This window comes from Melanerpes formicivorus, unplaced genomic scaffold, assembly GCF_026170545.1.
Source record: "Melanerpes formicivorus ecotype bairdi unplaced genomic scaffold, bMelFor1.0.p_v2 SCAF_3, whole genome shotgun sequence".
In the NCBI taxonomy this organism is placed as follows: domain Eukaryota; kingdom Metazoa; phylum Chordata; class Aves; order Piciformes; family Picidae; genus Melanerpes; species Melanerpes formicivorus.
In genome coordinates, this window is record NW_027142355.1 from 42,124,496 (window position 1) to 42,141,225 (window position 16,730).

The 16,730-nt window shown below is 47.3% G+C and overlaps 1 protein-coding gene across 4 annotated transcripts in view; it reads right to left on the reverse strand.

Moving 5' to 3' along the window:
- MPPED1 (metallophosphoesterase domain containing 1) overlaps window positions 1–4,685 on the reverse strand; it is a 76,075-nt gene extending 71,390 nt beyond the window's left edge. For 2 of the 4 annotated variants that reach the window (XM_068170771.1, XM_068170762.1), the window contains exons 1-2: window positions 4,608–4,685; window positions 3,462–3,566 (exon numbers count right to left, since the gene is read on the reverse strand). The gene's annotated coding sequence lies outside the window, so the exon portion shown is untranslated. Of the gene's footprint in view, window positions 1–3,461; window positions 3,567–4,064; window positions 4,154–4,383; window positions 4,466–4,607 lie in introns of those variants that run through there. The other 2 variants (XM_068170768.1, XM_068170763.1) reach the window with 2 other exon arrangements.
- Window positions 4,686–16,730: the final 12,045 nt, after the last annotated feature.

Here is a 16,730-nt window from a genome sequence, read left to right on the forward strand (position 1 = left end):
GATCATCCAGTCCAAACCCCTGCCAGAGCAGGATCCCCAGGACAAGGCACTCATCAGCAAAACTAAGACATACCTCAGAACAGCACTAAAGATAAGCTCTGAGTAAGAAAGGTTTTGCTCTTGTACCATAGAAGAAGAAACGCTGTCCCACAACGTCAAAATGATCCTAGTATTACTACATACAATGGGTGCCCACAGACCAGGTGAAATCCAACAGCTAACTATGCTAGACACTGTACAACCACACAGCAACAGAGAGTGTCTGCCCCAGACAGCTTACAGCTCCCAGAACTCAGCAAAGGATATAAGAGCACAAATAATACAGCAATGCAGAGAAATGATCGGTGCCGTGGCAGAACAGCACATTCCTTCCCATTTCATTTGTGGATAAGGAAAAAGTAAGCAAGATTAGTACCACAAAAGGCAAAAGGAGAGAGAAGGTGAGGTAGGTCAGTAAGGAGGGAAAAGGTAGTAAGAAATGAAGTGGTATGCAGAATGCTCGAGCTATACAGCACGTTAAGCAAAGTGACACAACCGCGAGAACTGGCAAGCGGAGCTTGGGCGAAGCAGTCCATCAGGAGACGGCAGGGGAAAACCAGTCAAAAATACCAACACCCATCACTCTCCTTCGTGTGCTGCTTCTACAGCTGCTCTGCTGGCTGCAGTTTTCATCTGAATGGCAAGACCCTCACCTGCTATAGGGAAAGCTGGGCTGGCTATATGTCAGAGGAACTGACTTTAGAAGGTCAAGAGGACATCCCACAGAAAAGGAGCTTTCAAAACAGTGAGAGATGCTAAAGGAAGCCTCCTCTTTGGGTTTATTTTTCCTTTCAGTAATGTATAAATTGCCATACATAAAAAGTAAGGGCAAATAATACTTACAATTTAAATGTATTATACCTACTACACCTCTGAGTCAGAGTTAAAAAAGACAAGTTCAAGTCCTCATTGCACTGATATGAGTATGGCTCTGCACAGTCACACATAATACCCAATATTTAACCAACAACATGAACCTATGTTACTCCCCTGGTAAATAATGGCATTTTAAATAGTGGCTGAATGGGAAATGCAAAGTATTTTGCATTCACATGACTGTAATGAATCCCAAATTAATGATGACTGCACATTACTACATATATAAACTGATGGTTAGTTTGTTAATCCTCATACAATTTCCACCAGCTTATCAAATCACTGTCACACTTGCTAACAGTTCCAACAGTGAGGTCAAGCAGTGAGCAGTCATAAAGAATGAAATGCTTGACCCACTCCAGAAGTGGGCAGAAGCAGGTGAATAGCCATTACCATACCAGCTCTGCTCCTTTATGCAACAGACCTGACACTGGATTGTCATCCTGCAACCTTGCCCAAGTGTAACACTCACATTACTTTATTTGTAATAACAGCAGCCTGAAAAGATGACTTTGCAAGAGAAAGTCAAAGGATGACAGTCCAGTGACCTCAAAGGGCTCTCTTAAAGCATCACTAACCTTGTTTGTACCTAGAAACATACCCTAGAATACCCACAATCTGGATGGAAGCACGTATTTTATTAGAAATAATAACTACAGACCACCTTGTTCTCAGTCTCACAGCAGCCAAATTTACCTATGGACAACGCTCACCAAATCCAAATTGGTGTTCAACTCAGAGCATTTCAGTTAAAGCTTCCAGCACTACACTTAGTCTCACTCTGCGAGTGCAATCCGTACAGTCACATTCTAATGTATCCTAACGTAACAGAACACATGAAAAGGCTCTTCCTTCAGATTACCTTACACATCCCTTCCACAGTCTTCCCAAAACAGGGTCAGCAAGAATCAAATGGACTGCACTGATTTATTTTCAGCATAACTAGTAATCATTTGAAATGAAAACTCTTCTGACAGGCAGAAGCAGTACAATTTGCAATTATGAGTGCGCTCCTTTCATTTGGTTTTTCAATATGTCTGACAAAAGAAACTTCCTAGAAAACTGACCTGGTTTCAGGGGATTTTAGCCTCTTTCCTGGTAATTTTTAGTGGCAAAACTCTAGCTGACTTAAAAACCAGTAACCTTTTCTGCCTTGTTCTATACAGAAGAGCCCTCTCCGTGTAACTCTGCAGGTGAGGAGCACCGCACCTGAGGCAGCAGATCTGATCATATTTGGTTCTTGAAAGGACATCATCTGAATGCTTTTCTCTAATTATGTATAACAAACTGAACTGAATAAATATGACCACAAACAACAATATATTCTGTAAACCATTAAGAAGTAGAAACATCAGTGTCAGAACTGACTGCCTATGCCAGATCAGAATTCCAGTCCACTTGACATTCCTGCCGATAGTTCCTAGAATGAGCATCTAGCATTTAACAAAATGAAACCAACAACCCACAACCTGTTTGAACACAGAGCAGAGCAGCAGCTTCATCTTTACATTTTCTCACGTAAAAAAAACTAACACCAAAAAATAAAAGCATTGTATTAACACCATCCCAGCAGATGTTCACACAGGGCATGAGGGGTTTGCTCTCATCCACCAAGATTATCTTGAAGATGGGCATTTTAATGCACACAAGCACATACAGGCACTCTCAGTGGTTACTCTGCCTTAATTTAGACTGATGGAAAGGAGAGAGATAAGAGAGGGAATAACGTACAGGCAAGAGATTTTAAGACTTGTCTGTCTCAGATAGCTCGAGACAATGAAACAAAAGAGCCAAGCCAAAACTGTTTAAACACACCATTAACATTGCATGGGTAATAATTAGTAGCAGTCCCTTCATGTAGCAATCATATATGGAATAGCCATTACATTGAATAATTCCATCCAAATCCCCCAGTAAAACAGGGATTACACACACACACACCTCCCCATCCAAGTATGACACTACCAGAAAATTTACCGTGCCTGGCATCACAAAACTGTTTATTATGAACGAGCACTCGACAGATTCCCATCCAATGACTCCTGAAGTGGTCTTCTCAAAAGATACACTCTTCTTCAGCAGTGAGATTTCAGACACACACACTTAAAATGCAGACCCGCTGATATTCTTCTGAGAAACTGAGTTCACTTCATCAGGAGCCAGCCACAAAGTTTAAGAATCTTGCCTAGCTATCCATTTATCCAGAATGCCCAAAGTTCCTTCACACAAGTCTGAATTACCTATGAAATTCATAGAGCCTTAACTGAGGCTGAAACAGCTATCGATAATGTACATTACCAGCAGATCTCTTAATTATGATATTGTCAAGGTATAGATTGCATAAGCAAAAATCTTCAGCTATTGATCCTCTGCCAAAGAGAATGGAATGTTTAAAATCTATTTTCTCTCTGTTTCCCATCTTTCCCCTCCGCTATCCACAGTCACGTATGTGCATTTATAAATGTATGCCATCCTACCATCTGAAAGTGCAAATGGAAAACGCTGATATTAAGAAAGGAAGGTGTTAAAAGCAATGAAATCCCTACCTCAACATTACTAATCTTTTTTTCTTTCTTTTCCTGCTCCAGTGCTTTGAACGTGCTGGATACCAAGGAACAGCGCAACAAGCCACAGGAATACCAGCATGAATCCTAAAAACAGAAAACACAGAACCACAAACTTATCCAGCGGTTTCAGCCCGGCACAAAACTTTAGAGGTCACAAAATCATCTGCTACGACAAAGCAAAGTTGTTCCACTTCCACCGCCGCTTCCCACGGCTGCACGAGAGGGAAGTTACAGGCAAGGCGCGCACGGCTGTTTCCTCGGAGGCTTCCCTCCCGGTAAAGTCTCCGGTAGCGGCTGGTGACACCTGAACACTGAGGATGCGAGGAGCACGCTAGGGCGGGCAGCGGTAAGGGGAGCCCAGGGGGTGCCTCCGTCGCCGCCCGACCTCAGCAGCCCGGCCTTCGAGGGAACTCTGCGAACAAAGTAACTTCTCGGCCGGCTGGCGGGCGGGAGGGAGGCTGATGGACACGCGTGGGGCAGGATGCCGCTCTCCTCCTTTTGCTAGCACAGCCCGAGAGGGAAGCCCCCGGCGAGGCAGGGCACGGGCAGCTCTTCTCCCGAGAGCACGGTGACAGCCCTTACCTTCACACACCCTCCTCACGCCCGGCAGCAGGCGAGCGCCGGCGGAGACAGAGCAAAGGGAGCTGCGAGGCGTGCAGCGGCTCTCCCTCCGCCTCGCTCCCGCTCCGTAGAGAAGCCCTCCTCCCCACCCCCCTCGGCAGCTTCACCCCCTTTAGCTTTCGGACATATATCTATTTTTTACAGAGCAAAGAGAAGCCACGAGGAAGCTTGGTTGGGAGAAGCAAAGCCTTGACGCGCTCGGGGGTGGGTAGGTGGAGCGGGCAGCTGGGGGGTGGGGGGGATTTGAGGAGCGGGGGAAGGGGGTGAATGGATTACACACCCTCGCACAGCAATACAGGCAGCCCCACACCCGCCTCTCGTCTCTTCAGTCCCCAGCCGGCGGACTGCAGCTTGAACCTCGCCGCGCTGAGCCGATCCCGCAGCGGGGAATGGGCCCTGCGCATAATCCCCCCCGCCCCGGGCGGCCGTACGCATCCCTCTCCAGCTCCCCATCCCTGCGGAGGCAAGAGGGGGTCGAGGAAGGAGCTCGCCCAAAATACTTACTCTGCCCGCCGGGGCTGCTTTGAAGACGCAGGATTTTGTGCTAGCGATCGCCTCCTTCTCCAGGAGCCCAGCCTCCCCTCCCCTCCCCTCCCCCCCGTCTCCCCTCCCCCGCCTCCCCCACCTCCTTTGGGGGGCCAGGAATCCCCCACTGCCGGCCCTCCCCTCCTCCTCGCCTGGCCGGGGGAGCCCCGCCAGCCGGTCGTGCCCCGCGCCGCCGGAGCGGCGAGCTGCTGGGGCCGCAGCAGGGGCAGCCGGGCCGAGCACGGGGCCCGCCGCGCTCCCATGGCTCCCGGCCGGAGCCGGGACGCGCTGCCGGCCGATGCTGCCGCGGAGAAGCGGGCTGCCGTCCTCCCGCCTCGGGCTGGGGGGGTCAGCAGGGGGCGGCGCGGGTCCGCCTCCGGCGGGAAACGGGGAGGCTGCGTGTCCCCCCCGGCCCTCCCCGCTTGAGCGGCCCGCCGGGAGCTGAGTGGGGCAGCCCCCCGGGAGCTGAGTGGGGCAGCCCCCCGGGGAGACCGTCTGTGTCGGTGTCTGGGTGCGCGTATAGGGCGTGAGGCTGGAACTTCTCGCCGGCCTTTCGGGGGGCAGGGGGAGGATCCCTGCTCCGCTCTGTCGCCCCCAACCTTGAATCAAGGGGAACTTTGGCTTCGGGGCTACCGGGGGTGTTTGCTTGGAGCCCCCTTTTAGGGGCGTGGGCGAAGGTTAGGCGGGTGGCTCGGTGGGGGTCAGACCCAGCTGTCCCCATGCCAGTAGCCCCCGTTGCCGCCGCGGCCGAAATGTCCCTCGGCGGGCAGTGCCTTGGGGCTAAGGGGAGCCGCTGGGCGTCACTTTCCACTGCAGGTGGTGGGTGAGAAGGAGTCGGGGGAGCTGCAGAGGTCCAGTCCGGTGTGAGAGACTGGTAAAGCACCAGGGAGCTAAGGGATGTCACGGGGGAAGGCCCTTTCCCTGGCAGCGCCTGGTGTATTCCTCAGAGGCACTGAGCATGCACAGCTTCCCTTCGCTTCAAAATCAGGCCATGATAGAATCATAAATATATAATATTACACTCCTATGATATTATGAGTAGAGAACAGGAGAGTTAAACGCATAAATCAGGGAGAGGCAAATAGCACACCGACGGCTGTGCTGCACAGTCGCCCAGCCATTCCAAAATGAAAGATTTTTAAATCCTTCCAAGAATAAATTTAATTCCCGCACCCTGCTTCCCTCTCGCCGACCAGGCGAGGAAGCGTGCTGGGGACCGAGCAACCATTACCAGAGTTACATCTGCTTTCAGTGCTCGTGTTGGGTTCACCACTGATCACACAGCCCCTTTAAAAAATACCCTGAGCTGGAAAATGCCCATTCTGTGAAACAAAATTGCTCCTTGGGCATTAGCCGGGTGTCAGAACGGAATGGAAGGCATTAGGAAATGTTCTGGGTGCAGCAACGCAATGCAGCTCAGCCTAGCACCACACTGAAGCAGGGGCCAAACGTCACCACAGGCCCCTGCACAGGGAGGGGGAAACCTCAGCTACTCGCCAAGCAAATTACGTATTCAGAGGGAGATGATGCTGGGCTGGGCACCAGAAACTGCAAATTGGACCTGAGAACCCTCCTGCGCAGTTTCTGTTCCTGGCAAAACACGCATTTATCTTGGAAGTTTGAATTTTGACATGTCAGCGTTTTTACAATATAAATGTGCTTGAAAATTTTTTGATCAGCCTAATGGTTTGGGATGTATTAGAGGCTCTGCGGAACACACAATCAATTCACTCACTCAGATGCATGAATACAAGCTTAGAAAAGTAATTACAGGCACCTTTTTGGGGAAATCTTGGGGCTGTATAATTTCCCTATGGGAAATATGAGTAATAAATTCCTACCACCAACAACAAAAAAGAACAGGCAGCAAATTTGGTGAACGTGTCCTTACTTCTTTCTCAGTTAAAGATTGATTAAACGTTCCAGGTAGGGTAGGGGTGGCTGGATGTAAATGCTTCAATCCATCTGCTGTTTAAAACAACAAGCATGCAGACTTTATGTGGCTAATTTAGATCTTTTTACTTTTTAAGGTTTACTTTTCGTTCTTACGAGATGCTGAGGTGCTCTTTTCGGTGAACATGTAAACATCAATTGCCAACTGATCAGTAGGACCAAATCTGCCTGGTTTGATCCTTCAACCAAGAGACTACATTGCACCTAAACACATTGAATTAATGCATTTTAGCTCTAGAATATTTTATTTGGAGTGTTCATTTCTCACTCTTTGTCGCTACAAAACAGTGACTAGTACTTTACACTTCTAGTTACTGGTTTGTGCTTTGTCTCGAGTTCCGTGTGTATGAAAGCTGGCACTCAACATTTACATGAGGTGGTTTCAAATGGTTCATTAAGAGTACCTTCCATATGCATGATGCATTTCCAAAGCATGTTTGCATCTGGAAAAGTGTTATGAAATAATGACCTGCAGAAGGTGGATCAAAGCGGAAGCGTCCAGGAACCATGCTCTTCACAGTCTTGGAGGAAGCAGAACTTACCCTTTCCTACCTAGGTTTAGCTGTAGATTGGCAGAGGAAAATAAGCAGTATTTTTCTGCTCTGAGGTTGATTTTTCAGATTTGAGTTAAATAGTTCTTAATTGAACTACCTGGATTAATTGAAACAAAGAAGCCTCTGCTATGAGGACAGGCTGAGGGAGCTGGGGTGGTTCAGCCTGGAGAAGAGAAGGCTCTGGAGAGACCTAATAGCAGCCTTACAGTGGCTGTTTACAAAGGCCCGTAGGGCTGGGATGAGAGGCAACAATTGGAAAATAGAGAGGAGTAGATTTAGATTGGATGTTAGGGACAGGATTTTTACAATAAGGGTGGTGGAACACTGCAACACTTTGCCCGGAGTGTTAGTTGGGGCTCCCTCTCTGGAGGTATTCAAGGTCAGGCTCAATAAGGCTCTGAGCAACCTGATGTAGTGGAAGATGTCCCTGCTCACTGCAGGGGGTGTTGGACTAGGTGATCTTTGGAGGTCCCTTCCAACCAAACCATTCTATGATTCCCTAAGATACTCACGCTGCCTGCAGGAGAAACTGCAGCTCTCAAGAATTGCTTTCCTATCTGCTTAGCCAGTGCCTCCAGTCAGTTCAATGGCATCACAGGCTGGCGGATGTGCTAGCTAGGCCACTCTCCATCATTTTCCTCCAGTCCTGGCTCACTGGTGAGGTCCCAGATGACTGGAAACTGGCCAACGTGGTCCCCATCCACAAGAAGGGTCGGATGGAGGAACCTGGAAACTCCAGGCCAGTCAGCCTGACCTCAGTGCCAGGGAAAGTGATGGAGCAGATTATCCTGGGGGCAATAACTGCGCACCTGAAGGATGGCCAAGGGCTCAGGTCCAGCCAACATGGATTCAGGAAGGGCAGATCCTGCCTCTCCAACCTGATCTCGTTCTATGATCAGGTGACCCGCCTGGTGGATGTGGGGAGGCCTGTGGATGTGGTCTACCTAGACTTCAGCAAGGCCTTTGACACTGTCCCCCACAGCAAACTGCTGACTAAGCTGTCAGCCCGTGGCTTGGACCACTACACTCTGTGCTGGGTAAGGGACTGGCTGGAGGGCCGGGCCCAGAGAGTGGTCGTGAACGGTGCCGCATCCAGCTGGAGGCCAGTCACCAGTGGTGTCCCCCAGGGATCAGTGCTGGGCCCTGTCCTCTTCAACATATTCGTTGATGATCTGGATGAAGGGGTAGAGTCAGTCATCAGCAAGTTTGCAGATGACACAAAGTTGGGGGCAGATGTTGGTCAGTTAGAGGGTAGAAAGGCTCTGCAGAGGGACCTCAACCGACTGGACAGATGGGCAGAGTCCAATGGGATGGCTTTCAACAAGTCCAAGTGCCGAGTGCTGCACTTTGGCTACGGCAATCCCATGCAGAGCTATAGGCTGGGGTCGGAGTGGCTGGAGAGCTCCCAGACAGAGAGGGACCTGGGTGTGCTGATCGACAGCCACCTGAATATGAGCCAGCAGTGTGCTCGGGTGGCCAGGAGGGCCAATAGCATTCTGGCCTGCATTAGGAATAGTGTGGCCAGCAGGAGCAGGGAGGTCATAGTGCCCCTGTACTCTGCTCTGGTTAGGCCGCACCTTGAGTACTGTGTCCAGTTCTGGGCTCCTCAGTTTAAGAAGGACATTGAGACACTTGAGCGTGTCCAGAGAAGGGCAACAAGGCTGGTGAGAGGCCTTGAACACAAGCCCTATGAGGAGAGGCTGAGGGAGCTGGGATTGTTTAGCCTGGAGAAGAGGAGGCTCAGGGGTGACCTTATTGCCCTCTACAACTACCTGAAGGGTGGTTGTAGCCAGGAGGGAGTTGGCCTCTTCTCCCAGGCAACCAGCACCAGAACAAGGGGACACAGTCTCAAGCTGCGCCAGGGGAGGTTCAGACTCGAGGTGAGGAGGAAGTTCTTCACCGAGCGAGTCATTCGGCATTGGAATGGGTTGCCCGGGGAGGTGGTTGAGTCATCGACCCTGGAGGCGTTCAAGGGGAGATTGGACGTGGCACTTGGTGCCATGGTCTAGTCATGGGGTCTGCGGTGTCAGGTTGGACTCGATGATCCTCGAGGTCCTTTCCAACCTAAGTGATACTGTGATACTGTGATACTGTGAAAATTTCAGCAGCAAGCAGCAGCTTTGATTTACTATCTTAACTCCTATCAGTACTTGACAGCAAATAAAAATGTAAGTTAGCTACAAAACCGAGTGTAAATCGAAGAGGTGCTGGTACAATAGCAACAAAATGGTTTGGTTTTGGGTTTTGGAAGTTTATTTTGGTGGAGAATATTATGGGATAACCTTGTCCAGTTTGGACAGTACTTTTAATGAGATTTTGATCCAATTCCTAGGATAGCGAAGCAAGGAGTCCCTGAAGAGTTGCTCATGGTTGTACAAAAAGGTTGTTACTTTAAGGTGGAAGAGTTTATATATTATTATTTTATAAATATTAGTTTAGAATAGAATAGGCCAGAACAGAACATAATAGAATAGAATGAACCACATTGGAAGAGACCTTCAAGATCATTGCGTCCAACCTATCAACCAATCCAACCCACCTAATCAATTAAACCTTGGCACCAAGCACCCCATCAGGTCTCCTCCTGAACAGAAGAAGGAGTGCTAGGTGAAACTATTTGCACAGCAAAAACCAATTGCAAGTGATAGGGGAGGAAATGATCCCCTTGTCTAAAGTGAAAGGCAGTTGGGCAAAAGAAGTTCAGAAGACCACTGGGGAAGACAGGAATTGATAATGAATGTAATCTTGTATGACACTGCATCACTTTGTTTCTGCTGAGTTTTTGTGGTTAATTTGACTTTCAGTAGTTGGCAATTATTAATGTGTAATTTAAGGTACTTCAAAATCAGTGGACTGCTTCAGGATTATGATTTTTTTATCATTCTGGAGCAGTTTGATGTTTACAGATAAGGCTTCATGCAGACTTCTGTCAGCACAGTGTCACTGTGGAGCAGGAACAGTAGACCACTGCCTATAGCTCTGAGATCTGCAATCTGTCCTCTCTTACATTACTCATTTCCCATCCTCTGTGCTTCTTTGACATGTCAGACCTCTGCAGATGCACTGCAGAGCTGGGCTCTATGTATGCACTGAAGTCAGTGCCTCCTAAATTTGCCTGACTTACGCTCCCATAATGCTTTCATGTGCAAGCAACAGGCAGTCTATATATTCAGTGTGGTCTTAGCCAGGAGACCTGAATATATAGCATGCAAGTCAGTGTTTGTGAGCTCTGATGCATTACTGTGTGTCCACAGAACCTGGACAAATACATGAGGTTGTGCCTGGGCACATTGACCACATGGAGAGAATGATGTATGCAGGAAGCTTGTCTATAAAGAAGCCCTACCTCTTCATTGTCCAGAAGGGAGAGACCTGATACTTGGGCAGTGGAACTTCACTACTAACACAGAAAAGGTGTTACAAGGTTTTCAGTCTAGATTTTGCATCTTTTCTACAGAGATTTCAAAGGGGGTCTGATGCATGACTATTATGGTGTCATTTCTGTAGTGGCAAGGAGGTCTCCTACATGCTTTTTATTTTTTTAATCTGATAAATACATGGCTAGTTCTTAACACAAAACATCTCAATCAAATGGTTCTAAGGTTCTGTGATAAAGAACAATTTCTTCCCCAAAAGGGTTTACAGGCCCTGGAACAATCTGCACAGGACAGTGGTAGAGTGACCGTCCCTGGAGGGGTTTGAAAGCATGGAGCTGTGGTGCTGAGGGACACGGTTTGCTGGTGACCTGGTACTGCTGGGTTAACAGTTGGTCTGCCTGCTCTTAAAGGTCTCTTCCAAGCAAAATGAATTCTCTAGTTCCATGGCTCTGTGAAATCAGTTTCATGTGCTCTTTCTGTTAAACCTCAGTGACCTTCTTCCAACTGTGGTGAGGTGTTCCCTCCAACTCCTCTTTAAATATGGAACTGTAGAATTCTTTGGAGAAAAAGCCTGAAGCCACATAGTGATGTATCTGTTCAAGAGCATGAAAGAGTAATACCTGTTAACAGTCCTGCATATTCAACATTACCTGCTGGTAAGCATTAAACTGCCCAAGCTGCTTAACATCGTGATTAAAAGTCATTTGTTTCTTTCTTGTGTGATGCTGTCTTTGACAAAACAGAACAGACAGAATTCTCACAGTTGCTGCACACCGAGCAAACAGTTATACATGGTCCAGTTGTGTGGGTCCTAAAACTGTGGTCTAGTAATACTTTAGATACCATAGAGCCTTTGAACTTGCCTATCACCAGCAGAATGAAAAGCTATGGTCTGGAATCCCAAAGCCCAGCGATGTGAATGGTGAAACGGAGGAGGTACATCCAGCAGCTACAGAGAAATGACAGGACAGAACGTCAGACAAGCAGGCATTGCTTCAGCCCAACGATGCCAAAGAGGACTCGTGTTTTAATGAAGTGAGAAATGCCACAAATCATCCATTGCACAGGTCACAGCACAACCATGCAACTGCTGTAGAATTTCTCCTTAAGCACTGATGTAGTTTCCACTTTCATTTAACTGGAGCTTTCCTGGAAGTTTGCAGCTGTGTTGGAGGCTGGGGGAGTACCACAAATAACTAATGCATGAATAGCAGTTGCTGGTGTTACTTAATAGCAAGACCAAATGTCTGCAGTCTCCTGTGTTAAAAAGACAAAATTAAGTAGAATGAATAAAAAAGAAAACAGAAAGTGCTTTTATTTTGGAGGATCTGGAGTTGCATATTTGGAACAGCTCTACAGATTAGCTGATTTTCAGTGCTCTGAATTACAAATATAACAAAGATGCCATCTATAGCGATGAAAGAGACGCTTGTGTTTAGGTTTAGTTTTAACCACTGATATCTATCCCTCAGCTCAGGGGGAGAATGTCAGGTTCAACAATAAAGTGGACATATTTATGCTCCTATTTGAGGAATAGAGATTCCTTTTACAGACATTAGACACAATTTACCAGCGGAAATTTTTCATTTATCATAACTGTTTCATGTAATGCCTTTCATGTAAACATTATAAAGAGGATTTAGTGTTGGATTTAGAAGTTGGGGGCTGGGGGTGGGGGTTTTTGCCCTTTATTCGTGTTTTGTTTTATTTTCTTTCTTTGGAGAACTCTATTTTCCCTTCTTTCATGAAATTTCACATAATCTTTTCCATTCGTCATCAGCCAGGTTGCTGATTACCAGAGGAACTGCCAAGCTTTCAACTCCTTGTCATCAATGGGCTGTGAATGACAGACAGCATTAATGTTGGCAAGCTCCCACTCTCCTTTTCGCCTTTCCCAAATGTAATTAAACTGCACTAATACAGCAAAAGAAAAGCTGCAGCTTATTTTACTTGCCCTAATAACATAACAATTAAATCAGAGAAGCACACCATACCGTCAAACAAACCCATCATGACAAGGAAATTCAGAAGTAAGAGAAGTGTCTGTCGACTCTCTAGAGAAAACCATGGGTAAAGTCTTCCCTGACTTTCCTAGCACTACGGTGACCACACTGTCTGACCTTCGGCAAGATGACACAGCCAGCATTTGAGTAACCACTGTTGCTGCCTGGTGAAAGGCCTCAGGTGTTTCCTATTGTGTTGCACCTTTGGTTTAAGCATAAAAGGAGTGATTATCTTCCTCAAATGATCTGTTACCTCCCTGGCAGGGTCAGCTGGGTAAGGAGCACAAACGATGTAGGTCAGAGCATACATCTCAAATGGAATTACACACTTGGCCCACCAGAAAGAGATGGCATTATCCTGACCTTTGAAGAAGTTCTGGGCCTTTGGATTAAAGTCTGTAGGTGTTAGAGGACATCCAAGAGTCAGGAAGAGGGAGAAACTAGAGCCCTCAGCTCACTTGCAGAGGACTGTGGAGGCTTGTAGAATGCACAGATACCGCCGAACGTTTCTCGGCTACAGAAATCGTTGGCAGATGAATTTATATCTGCTTCTCTGGACCAAGGCAAGGGAAGAGGCTGATGGCCTTCAGAAAGGCAATGGAATTTACCCATAAACCTGTCATTCCTTGCAGCAGTACTCTGGGGCTGAAGCACTCCTAAGGAGGCTGAGAACTGACTGCTAACACATCTCTGAGCCTGGCATGCATGCTGGCATGGTAACCTGTCTCACTTTGCAAGCTATCAATGAAAAAGAATATGGTTGGCTCATAAGACAAAGAAAATTTACAGTAATACAAAGAGATTGTTCTGACCAAGGGCAGACAGAGGAAAACAAAGACTACTATACAGCTGGCCAAATCAAGGGGCACCATACTCAATAAGGGAGACCATAGAAATGTTTGATGAATGACCAAAGCAGACACAGCTTCAAACAATTATTAGATCGCTCTGGCTAAACAAATTCTAAATGAGCCTGTCTGCTTGTGCAGTTTTGGTGGCTGTTATCTCACAGGTGGCATCCTATCAGTCCAGCCTGTGCCAAACTCTCTGAAGATGTGTTAGTGTAGAGTAAGTAATTTGCCACTGCCAACAAACTGCCCCACAACACTGAATGCAGTTTGGTCCTCCAGAGGAAGAAATCTTTGTCTGAAACCATCTTTTAGACAAAGTTTACAGCAAGATCTTACATGTTGCACATTTAGTAGATCTGAGGCAGGGCTGAATTTTGATATGCTGATGTGGCTAACATGTAGTGAACAGCAAAAAGGGAAAAATGGATGTGTGTAAAATGTAGAAATATGAAGGGATGCCAAAGAGATGGAGATGAAGGTTTCTGTTAGATTTATGACACAACACTGCTGCTTTAAACAAGCAGTTGCAAAATGGCCCCACAGACCTCTTAGCTAAGTGTCATACCTTTCTCCTTGCTTCAGCAGATGTTGAGGCTACAGTGTTCCAAGCCAGCTCCAGGTTCCTGTGTAGAACCTACCTTGGGCACTTTAGAAGGCTTTCTCCAAGTGACCATGAATAGATACCACAGAATAAACCAGGTTGGAAGAGACCTTTGAGATCGAGTCCAACCTATCATCCAGCACTATCTAATCAACTGAACCATGGCACCGACCACCCCATCCGGTCTCTTCCTAAACACCTCCAGTGATGGTGACTCCACCACCTCCCTGGGCAGCACATTCCGATGGTCAATAACTCTTTCTATGAAGAACTTCTTCCTAACATCCAGCCTTAACCTCCCCTGGCACAGCTGGAGACTGTGTCCTCTTGTTCTGGTGCTGGCTGCCTGGGAGAAGAACCCAACCCCACCTGGCTACAACCTCCCTGCAGGTACTTGTAGACAGCAGTAAGGTCTCCCCTGAGCCTCCTCTTCTCCAGGCTAAGCAACCCCAGCTCTCCCAGCCTCTCCTCACAGGGCTGTGCTCCAAACCTCACACCAGCCTCACTGCCTTTCTCTGGACACCTTCCAGCTGCTCAACATCTTTCCTAAACTGAGGGGCCCAGAACTGGACACAGGACTCAAGGTGTGGCCCAAACAGTTCTGAGTACAGGAGCACAATGACTTCCCTGCTCCTGCTGGCCACACTATTCCTGATACAGGCCAGGATGCCATTGGCACACTGCTGGCTCATGTTCAGCCTACCATCAACCAGCACCCCCAGGTCACTTTCTGCCTGGCCGCTCTCAGCCACTCTGACCCCAGCCTGCAGCACTGCATGGGGTTTCTGTGGCCAATATGTACAACCTGGCACTTGGATGTGTTCAATCTCCTGCCCCTGGACTCTGCCCATCTGTCCAGCCTGGCAAGGTCCCTCTGCAGAGCTCTCCCACCCTCTAACAGATCAACTCCTGCCCCCAGCTCGGTGTCATCTGCAAACTTACTGGTGATGAACTCAATCCCTTCATCCAGATCATCAATGAAGATGTTAAAGAGCACAGGGCCCAGCACTGATCCCTGGGGCACACCACTGGTGCCTGGCTGCCAGCTGGCTGTGGCACCATTCACCACCACTCTCTGGGCTCGGCCAGCTGATTCCCCAGACACCATAAAAATGTAATCTGGTTTTCCAGACTGAATATTAATCAAAGACTGGCAATAGAAATTATCCCTAAGAATGAGAAAAAAATGGTTTTATTCCAAGTAAGGTTTTCAGCATTTCAGTGTGATGGCCTTTGATTTTCACAGTGGGCAGCTACATTTGAGTAACCATCAGAGGAAGCTTTGCTGCAGAAACACTCCTGGCCTGTTCTCTATACCTAGGTAATACCCTGGGTACATGCTAGTATCTTTGAACAAAATTAGAGGTATTTACAAACAAGGTGGGATCAGCTCAATGCTGCTGGTCTGAAACCATACCCAAAGCAGTGGGAACTGTGTTAAAAGGAAAGAATTGAAGTCTGGCACACAGAAGAGTGAGGAGGGAAATTTTACTCTTAAGATCTCTGAACACCAGCCAGCTCCCCAGAGACTCCCAGGTGTGTAGTTTTGTGGGATTTGGACTCCACCAGAGGAGGTTTACTTCTGTGTTTCACGTTGTTAAGTTCATGGAATGGCCTATTACATAACATTTACATGAAAGGGGTAGGAAAAGAATCTGATTTCCATAGCCTGTGTGTGATTCAGAGATCAAAAGGTTCTTCTGACTTTTTCTCTGTTAAGTGACCAGGGCTTCAAACCCCATTTTCAATTAGACACAGGTGCTGAATATTGATACTGGGTGTAAATGACTTGAGAGAATGACAGTTTACTAAGAGTGAACTGCTGAACTCCCCTGGGGGAAGTTATCATATGCTCTGCTGGTGACTAAAACTACTGTACATGTCCACAACTACCTGTATGGAAAGAAGCTTGTGATGTGCATGGACCAGCAGTGGTTCTTCAGTTTCAAAATACAGAGGGCCAGATTCCTCCAGCCACAGAGTGGAATGACTGAAGTGCTATGGTTTTGTAGTAACCTGAAAGCATGAACACAGGCTCAACATTGACTGATGCTGGTGTCTTGTCCAGATGGCTTCATTGAGGATTGGCATTGTGGGACTGGCAAATTCCAGTCTAAACAAGCAAGGAACAAAGAACTGGTTGTTCAGAGGAATAAACATGTTTGGAAAGAGGCAGCTGTTTCATCCCTTCCTGTACCTTGCAGAAGTGCAAATCCAGGGGAACAGTAGCTACAGGGATTCCCAAGAAACCAAGTGATTCCCTTTGACAGAATCTGATACCAGAACACTCTGCTATTTGCAATAGCTCCTGGAATGCAGTCTCTCCCTTACTGAAAACTGTTTACAATGGAACAGATCAAGGTTTAAGGGCTGTATAAAAGACAGAAAGAAGGAAGTAGGTATGAAGCTTTATTTGCTGACTTTAGATGCATTGAAAAAGGCTGCAGTGCAGTGTCACCGCTTGAGAAGTGCTGGATGCTTGAGGGTTTGCAAAGTGTGTGACTTCCTTTGCATTAGTTACAAAGCAGATGTGGAAAACTGTAGCTAGGGTCTTTCAAGAGACAGGGGAAGGCCTCTGTTGGGTGCTGTTTTGCTAAGCATATCTTTCTGATACCTTAAAGTAAGGACTAGGTTTGTGTTTTTTTAATTAGTCCCCAGAATAACATACAAATCACTTGGGAAAGCATCCTTAGGCCCCTGGGCAAACTCATAAGCCTTAGCCAGGCCACCAGGCAGATTCATGCATTTAAGCTCAACTTTGGC